Source organism: Arvicola amphibius, chromosome 6, assembly GCF_903992535.2.
Source record: "Arvicola amphibius chromosome 6, mArvAmp1.2, whole genome shotgun sequence".
Classification (NCBI taxonomy): domain Eukaryota; kingdom Metazoa; phylum Chordata; class Mammalia; order Rodentia; family Cricetidae; genus Arvicola; species Arvicola amphibius.
Window position 1 is genome coordinate 88,665,178 of NC_052052.2, and position 19,553 is coordinate 88,684,730.

The following is a 19,553-nucleotide window of genomic DNA, read 5'->3' on the forward strand; positions in this document are numbered from 1 at the left end:
GTATAATTTGGTTAATGTTTTAGTTACTATCTCATTGCTGTGAAAAAAAAAAACAGAACTCTATGACCAAAGCAATTTATTATAGTGGCATTTCCCTTGTATTTTAATAAATAAAACTTGCCTGAGGATCAGAAAAGTAAAACAGCCACACTGGTTAGCCTTATAGACCAGGCAGCAATAGCAAACACCCTTAATCCCAGTAGACACACTAGCTTGCTATAGAAAACAGGCGGTAGTGGCACACACCTTTAATCCTAGAACTAGAGAGGATTATAAAACGGGAGGATTCCAGGAGGTAGGATCACCATTTTTGGACTGAGGTTGAGGTAAGCGCCGGTGGCTGGCTATTTTTCTTTTCTGACCTTCAGGTAGAACCTCAATGTCTCTCTGAGTTTTTATTAATTGTGCTTCAGTTTATAAAAGAAAGCATTCCCTTAGGGACTTGCTTTCAGTTTCAGAGGGTTCATCTATTGCCATCATGGAAGGCAGTGTGGTGGCAGGCAGATCTGGTGCTGGAGCAGCAGCCAAGGGCTTACTTACTTCCTGATCCAGGGGCAGTAGGCAGGCCGGGTTGGGGGCTAGCAAGAGAAAGAGAAACTGGGCCTGGCATGGGCTTTTGAAACCTCAAAGCCCACTCTCAGTGACACGCCTCCTCCAACAAAGTCACACCTTCCTAATCCTTTCCAAACACCCACCAACCTGGGACCAGACATTTAAGCATATGGGCTTGTGGGGACCATTCATGTTCAAACCATCACAGTTAGCTATAGATTCCATTCCATGAGAAAGGAAGTGGTCTGGAGATGAAGGAAGACTATGTCCACAGCATCACAAACATGTTCTAACTCACTCAACTGTCCACTTAGGAATGGCTAAGACACCCAGTGTTCTGTTATGTGGATTTTACTGCCATAAGAACAAACTAAAATAAGCTTACATAGAGCTGTGTATTTTTATAATGTGGCTGCTCTAAAGTTATCTTACAGGTGAGACTTGCGTTCCTGGCTCACAGAGCACCTCTGCTGGCTGGTGCTGGAGTTACTGTCTTTTTCTCCTGCTGCTCTGAGGCTGTTTGCACTGTCTAGTCTCGTCACTGCATACTCATCACAAGCATTCCTTGTCCAGGAAAGCCCCCATGAGCCATGGAGATATGATCACAAATGCTCTTTCCAGCTGAGAGGTGGTGGCGCACACCTTTAATCCCAGCACTTGGGAGCCAGAGGCAGGCAGATCTCTGTGAGTTCAAGGCTAGCCTGGTCTATAGAGCGAGTTCCAGGACAGCCAGGGCTGTTACACAGAGAAACCCTATTTTGAAGAAAAAAAAAAAAGAGGATAAGCTCTTTCTTACAGCTAGGTTCCTAGAGTACCTGTATGCATGGTGTACATGCTTGAATGCATAGTGTACATGCTATTTCTAAAAACAATTTTTATTTATTATTTGACAATTGTACACAAATATGTACTTTGGTCATGTTCACCATTTTACTCTTTCCATTCCCTCCGAACCTCTTATTCTTCTAATGATTTTCCTCCTACTCTCATGACTTTTTAAGATAAACAAGATAATTTTTTGCATATGTGTGCATGTGGTACACTTGTGTATATGCATACGGATGCACACATGACTGTGTACACACACATGAGTGCCTGCGTGTAAAGAACAGAGCTTTACATCAGGTGTCTCCCTTCCTGTTCACCTTATATACTGAGGCAGAGTCTTTTGAACCCAGAGCTTAATGGTTTAGTTGGTCTAGCTAACTGGCTTGCCCCAGGAATCCCATGTCTGCTTCCTTGGTGCTAAGACTGTAAGTGAGCCCCAATGCCTGCTTGGCATTTACGCGGCTTTTTAACGGGTACTGGGATCTGAACTCCAGTATTTACTCTTGGACGGCAAGCATCTTACCCACTGTGCCATCTACCCAGGCCTTCAATGGTTACTTGCATAAGCACAAGTACAGCTTGTTAGTAACTTGCCAGGGGCCACACCACTGAAGAGAGCCCCGTCCCCACCCTCACTGTGTTCCTACCCTCCCAGCGGCAACCATTAGCTGCCCATAGCTCCTCCAGGCTAAAGGCTGCTGTCTATGATGGCATGTTGAAGGGCCCCATCTTGTGGAGGTTTTAGGCAGGTTATCATAGCAGTTATGGGTCTCACGGTTATGACTTATGGGTCTCACAGTTATGAGTCTCACAGTTATGGGTCTTATAGTTAAGAGTCTCACAGTTAAGAGTCTCACAGTTAAGAGTCTCACAGTTAAGAGTCTCATAGTTATGGGTCTCACAGTTATGGGTCTCACAGTTAAGAGTCTCACAGTTAAGAGTCTCACAGTTATGGGTCTCACAGTTAAGAGTCTCACAGTTATGGGTCTCACAATTATGGGTCTCGCAGTTAAGAGTCTCACAGTTATGGGTTCATCTAGCAAAATTGGGCTATACTTGATAAAAATCCTTCTTAAATTTGCACATCGTATCCAGCTTTCACTTTGAAAGCAGGGTTTGCTGAGTTCTCCGCGGTGTTTTCAACCTTTTGTTTTCTTGCCTAATTGCCTTCAGGGGTCATAGTCTTCAGACGTGTTGAAAGCAGACATCTTTGTCTTGGTTTAGTCAAAGGGGAAGAACTCAGTATTTCTGTGCCAAACGTTAGCTGTGTTTGTAGGCTCATCACACACAGCGTTTATCAGATATTTCCTCTTGGAAGTTTACTGAGCTTTCATATTGAGTAGGTGGACGGGTGCATTATTCATGCCTCTGTTTTACTCTGACTATAAAATGTAAAATGTCATAGTTCTAAGTACAATGTGATAACTGCATAAATGTTATCAGTTGAGTAGTCATAATTATCAAATTTGAAATATAAAGTGCTCTAGAATCTGAAACCTTTAGAAAACCATAAATTGTTCAAATGTGTTGTTTTGAGTTTGGGGTTACTGAGATGGTTCAGCAGGTAAGGGCTTGTCCCACTGGGTGGGAGCCCAGTGCCTTAAACCCACATGGCAGAAGAAGAGAACAAACTCCCCAGAGCTGTCCACTGATCTCCACACAAATGCCATAGCGGGTGAGGACATGGGCACACAAACACTTAATAAATGTAAAAACAAGTTTTAAATTTCATGATATCAGATACACAAATAATACTGTACCACATTGAAATTGGGCTTAATCTCAGGAGTATGTGATCTGTCTATACTTAATCTCTAAAGCATTATAAACATGTTTGTAGGTTCACATCTATTCATGATCAAGATCCCCAGAAAACTAGAAGTTGAAGGCAACATCCTTAACCCAGAAGGTACATTCGCAGAAGGCACAGAGGCACCGAGACTACAGATCAGAGCAGGCACAGGCTGCTGGGGCCACACCTTCCAGGCATCACTTGAGGGCATTGCGAGTGCTGCAGGCCCAGAGAGTGAACTCAGTGTCTACACTGACTAGGAAGAAACCAAACTATCCATGCTGTGCATGGCCGGAATCCTTACGAAGCTAACAAAGTCAAGCAAACCCCCAATTAACAGAATTTTCAGAAGTCACTGGAACCAAAAATCCAACTGACAATTCAATTGGAAATGTAGTTTCTTATACAAGGACTTTAAGAATATGATTAAGATGTAACATACTTATAAACAAATCTTATTAAAGCCCTGAATGGAGAAAATTGTTTATTTGTATTAAAGAATAAACAAAGTTAATAAGAATAATAAGCTATTCTTAGATAGAAAGATATTGATGTCAGATTCCCCCAACTCCAGTACACACTCAGCGTCACACTGCTTTAAAGACTAAACCGTGAGGAAGTGGCAGCTCTTGCAGAGCAGTGAGCCTGGAACTGCAGCCATGAAAACGTTCAGGACAATCCTAACCCGGCCCCCACAGGTGCCCAGTGAACTCCCTCCAGCAGTCCTGGACCGGCGAGCAGCTGTGGAAAGGAGACCAATACCCCCCCCCCCACACACACACACACACACACTCCGGGGGCAGTCTGACTGCTCTGTGAATCCAGATACTGAGGTCTGCCGTGGTCCTGCACCACCGGCTGTTACCGATGAGGAGGAAAACATCTGGAAGTGTGTGCTCCACACAGGCCCTGAGGCAGGCGGACCTGTGGGTCTCCAGGCCCAGCCTGGCCTGGCATGCCAGCCTCAAAGAAGGCACTCAGCTGACCTGTGGGTCTCCAGGCCTGGGCTGGCCTGGCCTGCCGGGCTCAGAGAAGGCACTCAGCAGAAGCAGCAGATCCGGTCTACTCTGCAATCCTCTAAAAGGCCTTAGGTACAGGTCTGGTATCCCTGTGCTGCTTCCCTGCAGGCTCCTACCTGGGGGGTGGGGGCAGAGGGTATCATATCATCTTTGTTAGCATGTTCTGTTTTTAATGGCTCGCTCTTATAAAATAACGTATTGCTAAACACATGAAAAGAGACCAGGAAGATGGCTCAGCAGGTGAAGGTTGCCGCCAGGTCTGACAACCTGTTTGACTTTGCAGCACTACATGATGAAAGGAGACCACCTCCCGCCAGTTATCCTCCGACCTCTACACATGTACACGTAACATAAACAACACATTTTTTAAAAGATGGCTTTTCACAGACTTTGATGTGCTGATCCTTAAAATTATATGGATGAATAAAGGGGCGAAATGAGTCAAAATCTCTTGAAGAACAAGAGGAGGCAGTGTCGTGTTGATGTGGATTGTCAACTTGGTGGAATTTAGAACAACCATGGAAACAAACCTGTCTGGGAGTTAAATGAAGTAGGAAAGCCTTCCCTAAGTGTGGGCAGTACCATTCCATAGGCTGGAATCCTGAACTGAGTGGGAAGGAGACGGTAAGCTGGACACCAGACCAACACTACCCTCTCTCGGCTTCCTGACTGCAGGCGCAGTGTGACCAGTCGGCCCAGGCACTCACCAGGAAGGCAGGTTCGCAGTAGAGGGATGGGAGGAATAATGTCTCTAATGAGATAATGTCTTGTTCCTTTCCGGGGATGTCTGCCCTCAGTATGGTTGCTATGCGACCACCACGGGGCTTTGTTAGTTGGGTCTGTCTTTCCTTCTGAGGCTCAGAAAGGCATAACGTTTGCTTTTTCCTCTCTTCTGTTTCTTGGGGTTGTTGTCTGTTTTCTTTTTCCACCCCTTCTCTCAAACATCCCTCCCTGCCATTTGGCCACGTATGCGCCAGGCTGACCTCCATGCTGGCTTAACTCAAATGGAATGATTTTCTATCTTCATCTTCACCATCTCTCTTTCCCAGACAGCTATCTTCCCAGGGACTTTCCTTTTAGAGTCTAGTAAAACTGTCCTTGAACTTAAAAAAAGCAAACAAAGGAAAAAGGTAATAGAAACGGGAGGGCTGGTGATGTGGTTCTGAGGGTAAAGTGTCTGCTGAGCTTAATCCTCAGAACTCATGCAAAGGTGGGGAGAGAGAAGTGGCCCCGCAGTTCTGCCCTCTGACCACCGTGTGTACACACCCCATACATAATATTAAACAAATAAAAGTTCTAAGTGCTAAAAAGAAAAGGGAGAGAATACTGGAAATGAGGAGGCAGAGAGGAGACCAGGGCCCCTTGAGCAGAAGAGAGATGGGAAGTAGGGTGCCTCTGGCTGGGCAGGATGGCTGAGTGGAAGGGAATTGGTGGACTACATCTAGATGCACAGGCAAGGAAGTAAATCAATCCAACTATTTTTCATTCAGACTTTAAGAAAAATCACTGGGCTTAAAAATAATAAGCTGGAAGGTGATTCCAAAGATAGGACAGGAAGAAGCCTAAGATTGCATAGGGAAGAGTCAGCTTTTTATACTGTAATGTGGGGCTTTCTGTGCCTTTTACATGGTAGGGCATGGAACCTATTGTCTAGAACACGACCATTGAGCTGTATGTCCGGCCCGTACAATATTTTTAAAAATATATATTAGGACCCTTTAGTATCCACATCTGAAAGGGATACAAGTTGCACAAACGTACACAGATACACGCGCGCGCACACACACACACACACACACATACACACACACACATGCACACATACCTGAAGGTAATAGGTTTCTGCCCCCCAAAATAGGTTTTTTGGCCAATGCAGTATGCTAGATCAAGCCAAATTGGAAAAGTAAAATAACAGGCTTTTTTGAGCAAAGCAACTCCTGGGTGAGTTCTCCAGTCCTGGATGTCAAGGCCGGAGAAGCCACACCCCAGAGCTAAAGCAGGGAGGCACTATAGGCTGTAGTCAAGAGGTGATGACAGGGCCACAAGCTGGGTTTGTGCCCAAGTGTGGTCAAAAGCTGAGCTCCCAAGCAGAGACCTAGGGGAAGGCAACTTCAGGGAAGGAAGCTGTGAAATGCGGAGGAGCAGTGTAGAACTGCGATTTTTTAGTGCCTTTTCTTTGTTTCAGTGACTCTTTGAGTGGGCAGGGTTTGGAGGTAGAGATAGGAATGGGGCTTTCTGGATCATTTAAGGGCCAGCTGAAGGTTCCAACCAAACAGAAGATCACTAATCCCACCCCAAACAGCAAGCAGACTGGTCCTGAGGGAAGAGTGGGAACTAATGTGTGGTCTATAGATTATTCTTTTCCTGGCTATGGCCAAGTACCCGACAAAGCAGCTGAAGGAAAGGAGAATTGCTTAGGTTCATCATTTGCAGGTGAGTGTATCATAGGTGGGGAAGGTGGGGAAGATGGTTGGTGGGAGTGGGTGAGAATGTGACATCAGGAGCATGAGGCTGCTGTTCACATGTTTGTAGAGGTGGCGATAGGAAGGGGTGGGGCTAAGAGTGGGGGGGTGGCTCATTCAGTAAAAAATTTGCTACAAAGGCCTGACAATTTGAATTCCATCCCTGAAACCAGCATTAAAAAGCTAGATGCGGGAGCCTGCGGCTCTAATCCCAGCACACCTACTAAAGAAAAGAGCCAGAGTAGGAGGGTTGCCTGGCCGCTAGTGTGGAACAGGCAAAACAGCAGCACCATCAGGAGAGACCCCGACTCAACAAGGCAGAAGGTGAGAACCAACACCTGGAAGTTGTCCTCTGAGCTCCACATGAATGGACACACAGACACACAGGAACATACATACGAACAAGCAAAAGAAATTGGGTTGGACTGCGGTAGAAATAAGTTTAGGGTCACAAAGTGTCTTCTAGACAAGGCAGACTATACTGCCTTTTTTGTTTTTTGTTTTGTTTTTGTTTGTTTTGAGACAGGGTTTCTCTGTAGCTTTAGAGCCTGTACTGAAACTAGCTCTCGCAGACCAGGCTGGCCTTGAACTCACAGAGATCCGCCTGCCTCTGCCTTTTGAGTGCTGGGATTAAAGGCATGCACCACTACCACCCAATTGCAAATTGTACTCTTGTTCAACAGGGTGTGCTGGGGAAAAGTGAACACCGGAGACAGGAAGTGTATTTGGCTTTTATTCTAACCCAGGAGGCGGCTGTGTCTCTTTCCCATTGACTAGGGTCGACCCTCACAATCTTATTCTGAAAGTATTGGCACAGGAAATGAAAGAGGAAGGGGGTCACTGCTCCAGGCCATAGAATCCTGGACCTTGGAGTAAACAAAGTTTTTACAGGGTGGGTTGGATTTAAACATTTGCATAAAGTCTTACAAGGTGGGGGAGATGAAAAGATTTTAATTCCTTGTTCTAAACACAAGTTTTACAATATTTGATGGAAAAGATTCATAGTTGATATTTCTTTCAGGCCTACCCAAAGCAACCTTTCTGACAGCTAGAGCCCACAGCATGCACAACCTTTTAAAACAGTGCCACCTGCTGGAAAGACCAAATAGGACATTTTGCATCAAACCTCAGAATGATCTAAATTGCTCTAAAATCACTGGACGCAGAAGAATGAGCTTCTAGAAAGCTCCGTGAAGCTCCTATTTGAGGTCCAAATTGCAGCTGTGCCTCGCGTTGTTTTCGGAGGATATCAACCCTCTCTTTCCAGCAGCGCTCCTGCTCACTGCAGCAGCACCGCATAGACACTAGGAGTTGAGATTGCCTGGCGTGAGTGGAAAGAGAGCACAACGAAGCCACTTCAGAGTTTATTAGAGACACATGTACGCAGGCCTGGGGAAGTTGGTGTGGAGAAAGAGAGCTTGGAGACAGCACGTTCAGTTTTTAAAGGCAGCCTAGCACATGCGCACGGGGGTTGATGTAGCTACCTCATGCACAGATGACAGAGCGCACGCAAGCATGCAAAGGCTTACATAGCTGCATCATACATAGGTGATGCAACCATGCCGCACGTAGGTCATGCAGGGCCTTTTAAGGCCCCAAGGTGGCTAAGTATTTTGCCTGAGCACTTGTGTGGCCCTGGAACCTGGAAGTGCCTGTCACCACTGTGTGGCTGGAACCATAACAGTAGTATGTGAATTTCATAGACTAAAAATCCCCAGTGCTGCTGTCTTTGTCATATTGAGTGATTTTATAACAGAGACACCATATAGCCAACCCTCTGCCTGCCTATCAGCTGACTGACTTCCTCTGCCCAGAGACAATGTTATTCTTTTTTAAAGACATAAGGGGGGGGGGGGGTCCCATGAGGGCTAATGGCAGGTGACCTGAAGCCTCCGTTGGTCCCCAAGCCTCAGCACGTCACCTTGGCGGGTGAAAGACTGACAGATATGCCATGTAGAAAGAAAGTTTGCGCATAGAGTTTATTTAGTGGGTTATGGAGGGAAAAGAAAAAGGGGAAGGGGAGAAGAGGGAAGAAGAGAGAGAGGTAGAGAGGGGAATAGAAAGAGATAGAGAGAGGTAAATAGAGAAAACAGAAGCTACCTCTTCAGGAGAGAGATGGAAGGAGAGAGCATAGGCTGGAGAAGCACTCCTTGGTGGAAGGGGAGGGGTTGGAAGAGGGCGGGACTTGTCTCTTAAAGGGGCAGGGTACTCAGGTGACAGACCAGGTCAGCATATTATAACATTCCCACCTCTGTCTTATAATAAAAAGGCAGGAAGTTAGACACAGCAGGTTAAAGGAATTGGGATGGCAGATCCTCAAGACTGCTTCCTGCTTATTTGTGGGCATTGTCTTGGCAGGGGGGAACCTGAGAAAGCTGGGTGCTGGTCACATCCTGGGGTAGCTGGTCGATTTACTCCTGCCCAGAGTATGTGGTATGGAACTGTCCGGTGTCTCTTGAACCTCACAAGGTGTTGGCAGAACAGAGGACAAAGTTAAGTTTAGGAAGAAAAAAATTACAGGACCAGGGAATGGAGAAGGGTGTATTTGACCTTTTTAAGGTGAATCCTTCAATTCGGCTCTCTGGAACTCACAAGAATTTTTTGAGTTTGTGAAAACATAAGTTTTAAACAGCAGCATATCTATATCTATATCAGAATGACTGTGACAGATATTTTTGCATAATGAAAGTATCTTTAAGACTATGAAAGGCAGCATGAGAGAGAATTTTAACTTGTACCTAATTGAAGTTTGTTTGGTGAGGTTGTCCATTTAACTGACAAAACCTCTCAGCTGTCAAACTGCATCCGAGATCTTTGAGAAGGATCCAATTTTACTTAAGTTATTGATTAAAAAATGACAGAGAACTTACTCAGTTGTCTACCTAGAGCCCCTCCTCAAGGTCCTCCATGGTCATTGAGGGTAGTATTTGACTTTTGCTACTTAGCACAGGGCCTGCCAGGTGGCAGCTTACCATTCAGAGGGTCAGTCCACCGTCATCATGATGGCAGAGAGCATGACGGCATGCAGGCAGACATGGTGCTGGAGAAGTAGCCAGGAGTCCTACATCTCACAGGCAGCAGAAAGTCAGCTGAGACACTGGGCAAGGTCCTGAACATAGGAAACTCCGAAGCCCACCCCCACAGTGACACACTTCCTCTAACAAGGCCACACCCACTCCAACAAAGCCACAACTCCCCTATGAGATTATGGGGCCAGTTACATTCAAACTGCCAGGTACGGACAGAGACGTGAACCTTTCTAGGGGGCAAAGGAAACTAAGAGAAAGGGGGGTAAGAATGGGTTTGGAAGATGAAACAGAGATTACCAAGATTTGCATGAAATGTATACTTGTACAATATATGCTTGTATGAAAAAATTTTATAGTACCATATCCTCCATAAATCATACTAAACTTTTTTGTGTGTCTATTATACAACTTGTTTATTAGGGTTTTTCTTTTTAAGATGGAGTCTCACTGGGTAGCCCAGGCTAGTTCTGAACTCAGAGATCCAAATGCCTGGGCCTCTGAAGTCCTCAGATTAAAAGTGTGGGCTACCATGCCAATTATTATTTTTTATACATTTTTATTAATATTTATTGAGCTCTACATTTTTCTCTGCGCCCCCTGCCTCTCCCCTCCACCTCCAACCCTCCCCCAAGGTCCCCATGCCCCAACTGACATCAGGAGATCTTGTCTTTTTCTACTTTCTACTTCCCATGTAGATTAGATCTATGTAAGTCTCTCTTAGTGTCCACATTGTTGTCTAAATTCTCTGGGATTGTGGTTTGTAGGCTGACTATCTTTGCTTTATGTTTAAAAACCACCTATGAATGAGTACATGTGATAATTGTCTTTCTGTGTGGGTTACCTCACTCAAAATAATGTTTTCTAGCTCCATCCATTTTCCTGCAAAATTCAAGCTGTTGTTATTTTTTTCTGCTGTGTAGTACTCCATTGTATAAATGTACCACATTTTCCTTATCCATTCTTTGGTTGAGGGGCATTTAGGTTGTTTCCAGGTTCTAGCTATGACAAACAAAGCTGCTATGAACATAGTAAAGCACATGTCCTTGTGCCACGATTGAACATCCTTTGGATATATACCCCAAAGTGGTATTACTGGGTCTTGAGGAAGGTTGTTTCCTAATTTTCTGAGAAATTATCACACTGACATCCAAAGAAGCTGTACCAGCTTGCATTCCCACTAGCAATGCAGGAGTGTTCCCCTTACCCCATAACTTCTCCAGCTTAAGTTGTCATCAGTGTTTTTGATCTTGGCCATTCTTACAGGTGTAAGATGGAATCTCAGAGTCGTTTTGATTTGCATTTCTCTTATGACTAAGGATATTGAGCATTTCCTTAAGTGTCTTTCAGCCATTTTAGATTTCCCTGTTGAGAGTTCTCTGTTTAGGTCTGTACTCCTTTTTTTTTTTTTTTATTGGATATGTGATCTTTTGGTGCCCTATTTCTTGAGTTCTTTGTATATTTTGGAGATCAGACCTCTGTCTAATGTGGGGTTAATGAAGATCTTTTCCCATTCTGTAGGTTGTCGTTTTATCTTGTTGACTGTGTTCTTTGCTTTACAGAAGCTTTTCAGTTTCACGAGGTCCCATTTATTAATTGTTTCTCTCAGTGTCTGTGCTGCTGGGGTTATATTTAGGAAGTGGTTCCCTGGCCAATTATTATTTTAATGGTTACAATTACTAAGTGTTTTACCATGTTGTCTTACTCTTTTTAGATGAAGATGACATATATTCCCTATATTTTGGAATTTAATGTAAAATAAGGCAAGTTTTGAAGCTATCTGTTTTTAAATGACATTCTACACAATAATAACCATCTATAATTTTTAAAGTTACATCTGATTTACAGGAGCATCAGCAGCATGAGACACTTATGAATAAATGGAACACTTTTGCGAAGCCTGTTGTCCAAATGGTGTCAGATTATGGTGAAAGAAATTCAAGACCTGAACAAAGGCTTCATTCGTGGCTCAGAAAACACATGCTAAAAATCTCATGGCAGCCAGGCATGGGGATGTACAATTCAAGCACTGGAAAGGCAGAGCAGGTGACCTTCACAATCAAGGCCAGCCTAGGCTACACAGAGTTTGAGGTTAGCCTAAGTTACATAGAAAGACTATCTCAAAAATCAAAATAAAAACTGACCAAATAGCCGGGCGATGGTGGTGCACGCCTTTAATCCCAGCACTCGGGAGGCAGAGGCAGGCAGATCTCTGTGAGTTCGAGACCAGCCTGGTCTACAGAGCTAAGCTAGTTCCAGGACGGGCTCCAAAGCCACAGAGAAACCCTGTCTCGAAAAACCAAAAAAAAAAAAAAAAAAAAAAAAAAAAAAAAAAAAAAAAACTGACCAAATAGAAACAGAACTTATTTAACAAAATAAGTTATCTACAAAAATCTGTTATCTACAGAGGTAAGGCAATTATACACCTTTAATCTCTCTGTTATGGTTCCTTAATTTTACCTTAGTATTAAACTTTTAAATATTATTATCTTGTTTTCTCCATTGGTGTATATTAATTATACATAATTCTGGGTTTTCTTATGACATTTTCATCGCATACATAAAGCATTTTGACCAGTCACACACACCATCATCACCACAGCTGATATGGGAGGGCCTAGCTCACTGTAGACTATGCCAGCCCTAGGCAGGTGAGCCTGGGTTGTAGAAGCAGCTGAGCAGGTCAAGGTAAACAAGCCAGTAAGCCGCACTGCTTTGTGGTGTCTGCTCGAGTTTCTGCCCTGCTTCTCTCACTGGTGGGCTGTGATATGGAAGTGTAAGGCTTTGGTCATGGTGTTTATCACAGAAGTGAAAGCAAACTAAAAAAGAAATTGGTACCTGCCTCCAGTAACTTCCTTCCTCCAGCACGGCTTCGTTTCCTCCCATATACCCTTAAATAGCCGCCACCCGGGCGCCATGTGTTCAAGTGTGGGAGCCTATGGGACATTTCTCCTCGACCCCAGCACAGCTCTTTCTTGTTTCAGCTGATCACATGCACTATGCTATAGATCAGACGGTATGTAGGGGTGGATGTGCCCTTTCGACATGTCCAATGAGAACAATTTGGATATGAATTCTGATTTTTACTTTTCAGCACTGACACAGACTATTTCCAGAAAGTTCTCTGTAGTCAACCTACATCTGAAAAAAAGTTCTCTGCCTCTTTTTGGCTGTGACTGAACCAGACTCTGTATTGGACCAATAATTTCAGCTTTTAGGAGTCTCCCGTAGGTTGCAGCCCAAGTGATTCTTTTACAGCATGGTTGCAAGCACATCCCTTCTAAGCCAGCAGGAACTTCCTTCTCTAACCACCCACAGAGTCATAAGTTTAACGACAATTATGCCATCACTTTGCCTCTTAATGCCACCAGGTCGAGTGAGTGACAGTCATGTTCATAGGTTGCAGTCATATTCAAGGGGTATCCTACTGGACTGGAAATCCTGCAGGTCAGCTCTGGCCCCCACCTTGTGAAGACACTTGAATCTTTCTTTTAGAAGTCTAAAGATGTAGAGTGGAAGCTGAGCTTTGAAAGGTTCCTTGCCACTGTTTCCGCAGTCAGACTGTGGAAGCGTAAGGAAAAGAAGTCATGTTTCCTGACCACCACACACGTGGCCTTTGTCTAACTTTCCGCACCTTAGAAAGGAGCCACATTCGAGCAAAGAGGAGCCATGAGGAACACAGAACCAAAGGTGAGAGTGCACTTGCTGATCAGAACGGCTGGAGGGATAGTTCTGGAATGTTCCTCTGTGTGACTGTGTATGCTTCTAATGGCTTTCAAAAATACGTATTCTGTATCTCTCACTACTGTCTGAACTTTTCATTTTTAAAACCAAACATTTTAGCTGCACAGGATTAAAAGCAGCCTGCAGCTCAGTATCTGCATTTAAGGCATAAAGTATTTCCTCTTGAATCATGAGCCACATATTTTATTAATCTATGAATAAAATTTATGCCAGGGTGGTGCTGCACATACTTAATCACAGTCAAATCTTTCTTCCTCTAGAAGATCAAATATGGCTAATATGGCTTAAAATGGGAACTATAGAAGGCTGTAACATGATGGGACATTTACATTCTAACATGGCCTAACACGACTTCCACCCAGCAACCATAAGGCTTTGAAGCATCGCCTTTCTCAGAGCTATCAAAAGGAACAAAATAACTTCAGCTTTCCCCTGGTTTTATTAAATGCGTATACTTGAATTGGTCTCTGGTAATCCAACAGCGTTAAAATGTATGTAGCACATTATAATTATATATGGAAAATAAAGACCATTTTTTTATTCTGTTGCCACAACAAATGTAGGGTAATTATACAACTGAAAACAAGAGATATGAATTAGTCATACATTACAGAACTGACTCATAAAACATACACACATCTCAAGTATTTTGTGTTTGGAAAAACGCATTTAAATCTTCACTGTGGGATAATGTGTTAGGATGAAGGAGAAGGCTCAGTGGGCAGGAATGCTGCTGTGCAGAGAAAAGACCTGAATGAATCCTCGGCACCCACGTAAAAACTGCCTGTGGTTATATGCCTGCAACCCCAGTGTTGGGGGCCAGGGGCAGGGTATACACCTGCAACCCCAGTGTTGGGGCCAGGGGCAGGGTGTATGCCTGCAACCCCAGTGTTGGGGGCCAGGGGCAGGGTGTACACCTGCAACCCCAGTGTTGGGGGCCAGGGGCAGGGTGTACGCCTGCAACCCCAGTGTTGAGGGACAGGGGCAGGGTGTATGTCTGCAACCCCAGTGTTGGGGACAGAGATAGATTGACTCTAGAAGTAAAGACAAGCTTTATATTCTGTGAGAGAACCTGCCTCAAAACGTAAGGTACAGTGGCAGTGGAAGGCATTCAGCATCCTCCTCTGGCCTCCACATGTCACATATAGCACATGCCCCCACTCCCACAACAAAAACATAATAAAAAGATATCCTAAGAACTTGTGCTAAAAATTGATTTTCTAATGTCTTTTTAAAGGTTTCTCTCTTTTTATGCATATGTTTGCCTGCATATATGCACACACACACCACGTCCAGTGCCCACAGAAGCCAGAAGAGGCCACTGGATTGGATGTCTGGGACAGGAAGTAAAGATGGCTGTGAGTGGCTGTGGCTATGTGGGTACTGGGAATTGAACCCAGGTCCTCTGTGAGAGCTGGAAGCGCTCTTAATGGCAGAGCCATCTCTCTAGCTGCTACCTGCTCTCTTAAGAAGAGCTAAAATGCTTCATTCTTCATCTTTGCCAAGACAAGTATTTTGTGGGGAAAAATGGAAGAAAACTTCAATTTCCCAGTTATTTGGAGTGTCAGTGTGGTTGGTCACTTGTACACATTCACATATGGTACACACTCAGCCTTGAGCTGCGGTAGGTGTAAACCACTTCTGACAGTTTGACAACGCTAAATGTCTCAAGCACGGCATGCTCCCTGCTGTGGTGGTGACAGAGTGGGCTTTGCTCCAGTCGCATGTCTGCCTGCATCACAAGACCAGGCTGGTGGTGAAACCGCACTGGAGTCTCCTCACAAGAGGGGAAGTCAGAGAGCAGCCAGGGGCTGGGGTTCAAACCTCAAGGGTTTCCAGTAAAAACAGAACAGATAGATAGTATCCACCACCACTGCCGCTACAAATGAGAAAAAAACAAAAGCCAGAAGCTTGAAAGTGTGGGAATGCTACAGGGAGCGACAATCACAGGTCTGAGACACCTGCCAAGAGGGCCAGCAGGCAATGAGTCTGGGGTATGCTAGAGTGGGTATGCGCTGAGCATGCCTGCCTAGGGCTGCATCCTTCAACCGGTGCTATAACCTGGAAACCAGGCGCTGGTGGCGTACACCTTTAACCCTAGTACTTGGGAGGCAGAAGTGGGCAGATCTCTGAATTTGAGGCCAGCCTAATCTATAGGGCCAGTTCCAGTACAGCCAAGGCTACACAGAGAAACCCTGTCTCAAAAAACAAAAAACAAAAAACAAAAAACAAACAAAAAAAAAAGGCAAAGCAAAACAAGAAAAAAGTTGGGTAAACATAAACTAGACTCTGCACTGATTCTATCCTCAAAATCTCATGCCCTTTCTATAACAAGGTGACCCAAGAGCATGGGTACCCCCCACCTCCTAAAAGCAAAGCAAAGCCTTCCATGTGAAGGTGCAGGATCCTCCCTTGCAGACAGTGGCACCTCATGAGGGAACGTTGAGTACTACCAGGTTTTGCTCCGCAGGAAGCAGTACCACACGAACATGCAGAGCCAGAGGAACAGGCTACCAAGGTATGCAACTTACAAGCAGCTGTGCACAGGAAGTCTGGACTTGACTAGAGAATTTTAACTAAAAAATTGGAAGTTGTTTTTTTTTTTCTGTTCAAAGCATTGTTAGTAGTATAATGAATGTTCCCCTAATAACTACATGCAGTATTTTGGGGAAATCAGACAATTTTTTGAAAGTGTACTTTCAAAACGTGTAAAAAGCACGTTTCTTTTAAGTTTTCTATGCATGGGAGTTTTTTTTAAAGTGTAGAACTGAAAAAGGAAAAAAAACCCGATTTAAATATAGTTTAATAGATTTAAAGTTAGATCTAAAAATGACACATTGTAGTACAGGTCAGAAGTAAATGCAGAGATAAAAGGAGAGGCTTAGAAAGGAGATAAACAAAAAGGTTTTAACAGATGTATCTGAACACTTAGAATAAAGACGACTGGAGCTAGAGCAATATTTAAAAATAAACAAACACATTTGGGGAGCCCCAGTACTCCCCCAGAAGACTGGTATTAGTCGAGGTGATGGTTTGTCCCTTAGGGTGATCAACGGCACTATGGTTAGGACAGTTCTTACCTTCTATGGCACTGCATGCTACTGAAGACACAGCAGAGCGTACGGGATTTGTCTTGACTGACACAGAGGTGGCAAGTCAGTGGGTTATACATTCAAAACAACTTCCCACGAGTCAACTGTCCAAACATGTGAAGGCTCTGTGCAGGCTTATTATTCTTTTCAGTCTAATTTCACCATGTTCAAAATTATCTCCATAAGTTTGATATGATTATGGGTGCATCCTGCAGGCCATCAGCCAGCTTTGAGGACAATGTTGACTGCCAGTTTTAAGAGAGTGGAATGGAAGGAATATGCCTTCTTGCTCAGCCCAGGCACCATAAACATATCCCAGTTTAATGAAAACTCCAGCTGCATTCCTCTGTGCCAAGTACCAGTAACTGTCCCTGGAGAAGCTAATTGGACCTAACCAGTTTACACATTAAAAATGTTGGTGGCAGGGAGCACAGTGCACCCTAGATTTGTAATGTTTTCATTAAACTGTTTCATTTGATTCAACAGCATCCATTCTGCTAAGTTTTCAATGCTACACACTTCCAAAGAAAGCCAAACAAACAATCTAGAATTTCATTAGTTTAGACTATATGAACACCAAGTTTGGTACAGGCTGGGTGGGTATCCCAAATCCAAAGTGCTAGGACCAAACTGCTTCCGATTTCAGTCACTCAGATGGGAATGACAACAGAGAATTTTTGTTTGTTTTGTTTTTTGAGACAGGTTTCTCTGTAGCTTTGAAGCCTGTCCTGGAACTAGCTTTGTAGACCAGACTGACCTCGAACTCACAGAAATCCACCTGCCTCTGCCTCCCGAGTGCTGGATTAAAGATGTACCATCACAGCCTGAAGATGCTTTGGTTCTTGAGCCCAGGTCTCCATGGAATCCTGGTTGGTCCTGAATTTCTCACTCCTTCCACCTCTGCCTCCCTAGTGCTGGGATTGAAGGAGTGTGCACTGCTCCCAGCTCTAAAGTATGCCCTTTGATTTCTTTTAAGGTTGCATGTGTATGTTTGTACGTGAGCATGTGGGTACACAGCCTGTGTGCAGCCCAGAGGTCAACACTGCTGTCTATTCCCTTCAGACAGGATCCCTCACTGGACCTGCTCTTCGGCTGGGCTGGCTGGCCCCAGGGTTCCAGGACCTGCCTATCTCTGCCTGCCCACCCCGCCTCAAGGCTGCAGCACCTCTATGGGGACCTGGACTCTCACGCTTGCCCAGCAAACATTTTACCTACTGAGCTGTCCACCAGCCTGACACTCTAAAAAAATATACCTCAGCACCACATTCTGTTGTTGGAGGAAAATGTTTTAACATACACTCATGTAATGGAAATAATAATAAAATAATAACACTAAGATGGAGGATTCTCTGCAGCAGACACTGTCTGGGAACTGCTCCATCGGAATTCCTGAAGCTCGCTGTCATGTTTATATCCTTTGCAATCTGTACCTGCAAATAACTGGACTCACCGTGGAAACCAAAATAAGCCTTCTAAACATTCCAAATAAATATCCCAATGCCACACCAAGGTGAAAAATGATTTCTAGATATGTTTTATTCTCTTCCAAGTATGTATTACAAAGAGGTCCTGATTAACATAGAACCCTACGATCCGTACTTCCTGCCAAGGGACTCCTACAGCTTTCCTCTTCAACAAAACATAAAGTGAGAAAGATTCATGCAAGACCAAAGCCAACCTTCATCTACATTGAGCCTATGCCATTCACTTTGCTATTAAGACTAGCTGGTGAGAAGGAACGATCAACTGAAAACACCGAGCATGCCTGGCACAAAACTCTTACCGTAGAAAAGACCTGTATTTTGCAGGCAGCGGTCTTTCAAGACTCTTAGTTATGGCTTCTACTGCTCAAATCAACACCAAGACCAAGTCAGTTTGGAGAAAAAGGTTTGCTTCATCTTCTGCTTCCAGGTAATAAATAGTCTGTCACTGAGGGAAGCCAGGGTAGGAACTAAAGCAGGACCCTGGAGGCGTATTGAAGCAGAAATCATGAGCATTGCTGCTTACTGGCTTGTTCATGTCTTCTTCAGCCTGCCTTCTTCTATCATCCAGGACCACCTGCACAGGGTGGCACTGCCCCGAGGACTGGGCAATTCCACATCAATAATTAATCAAGAAAAAAATCTGACACAAGTCAGTCTTACAGAGTCATTTTATCAATTAAGATCTCCTCTTCCAAGATATATCTAGGTTTGGGTCAAGTTGGAAAAAAACAACAAAACTAAACCAGCACATGACCTCACTCAATTTCAACTCTAAGCAGTAATGTAGACCTCTGCGTCTCCAATATTTTCTCCTTCGGACTCCCATTCCCTTTGCTGGGATAATCCCCAGTCTCTCCCTGTCTACCCACTCTCTCTATAAGACCTACCTTTGGTGATCTGATCAGAAATGCAATCTATAGCATTTTGAATGATCTATTACCAGTTATCAGAGACTGCACAAAGGCACAGTGACAGTTACTCACTGCCTGATGCCGCTCTGAGAGCTGCTGCCTCTGCATGACTGCACCTTCCCATGGCTCTGGTGCGGATGTCTCTGGTCTTATTCAGACATACAGACGCAGCCTTCCCCTATTGCCGCACCAGCAGGCTAGGAGTTCAAAACGAGACCTCTCTAAGGCTTTCTAATCCTAGGAACATAGGGTAACTAGAAGAATCTAATCCTGCCCTCTCCCTGCCGCCAGTGTACGGTGAAGACAGGCAAGCAGAAATGACAACAGGAAGGCCACTTTTTCCAACTGTCCTTACTCCCCTCTCTCCCACACATGACCACTGACTGTGAACGGCAGATGCATTGCTTTCCCAGACTGCCTTGGGTCACTTCTCATTTCCCAGACCAATTCTGGCTGATTAATCAAATGTGCTAAAGATCGGCAACAACCTCAAGACTATTCTGCTGGGTCACAAAACCTTGAATAATGCAGAGCTCAAATCAATTTGATCTAGGTAATCCATCAAAATTATTTTCATGTACTCAATAAAACCAATGTAGGTGAAAACTACACATGAAAGCCTGATCACACCCAGGGAAAAGCT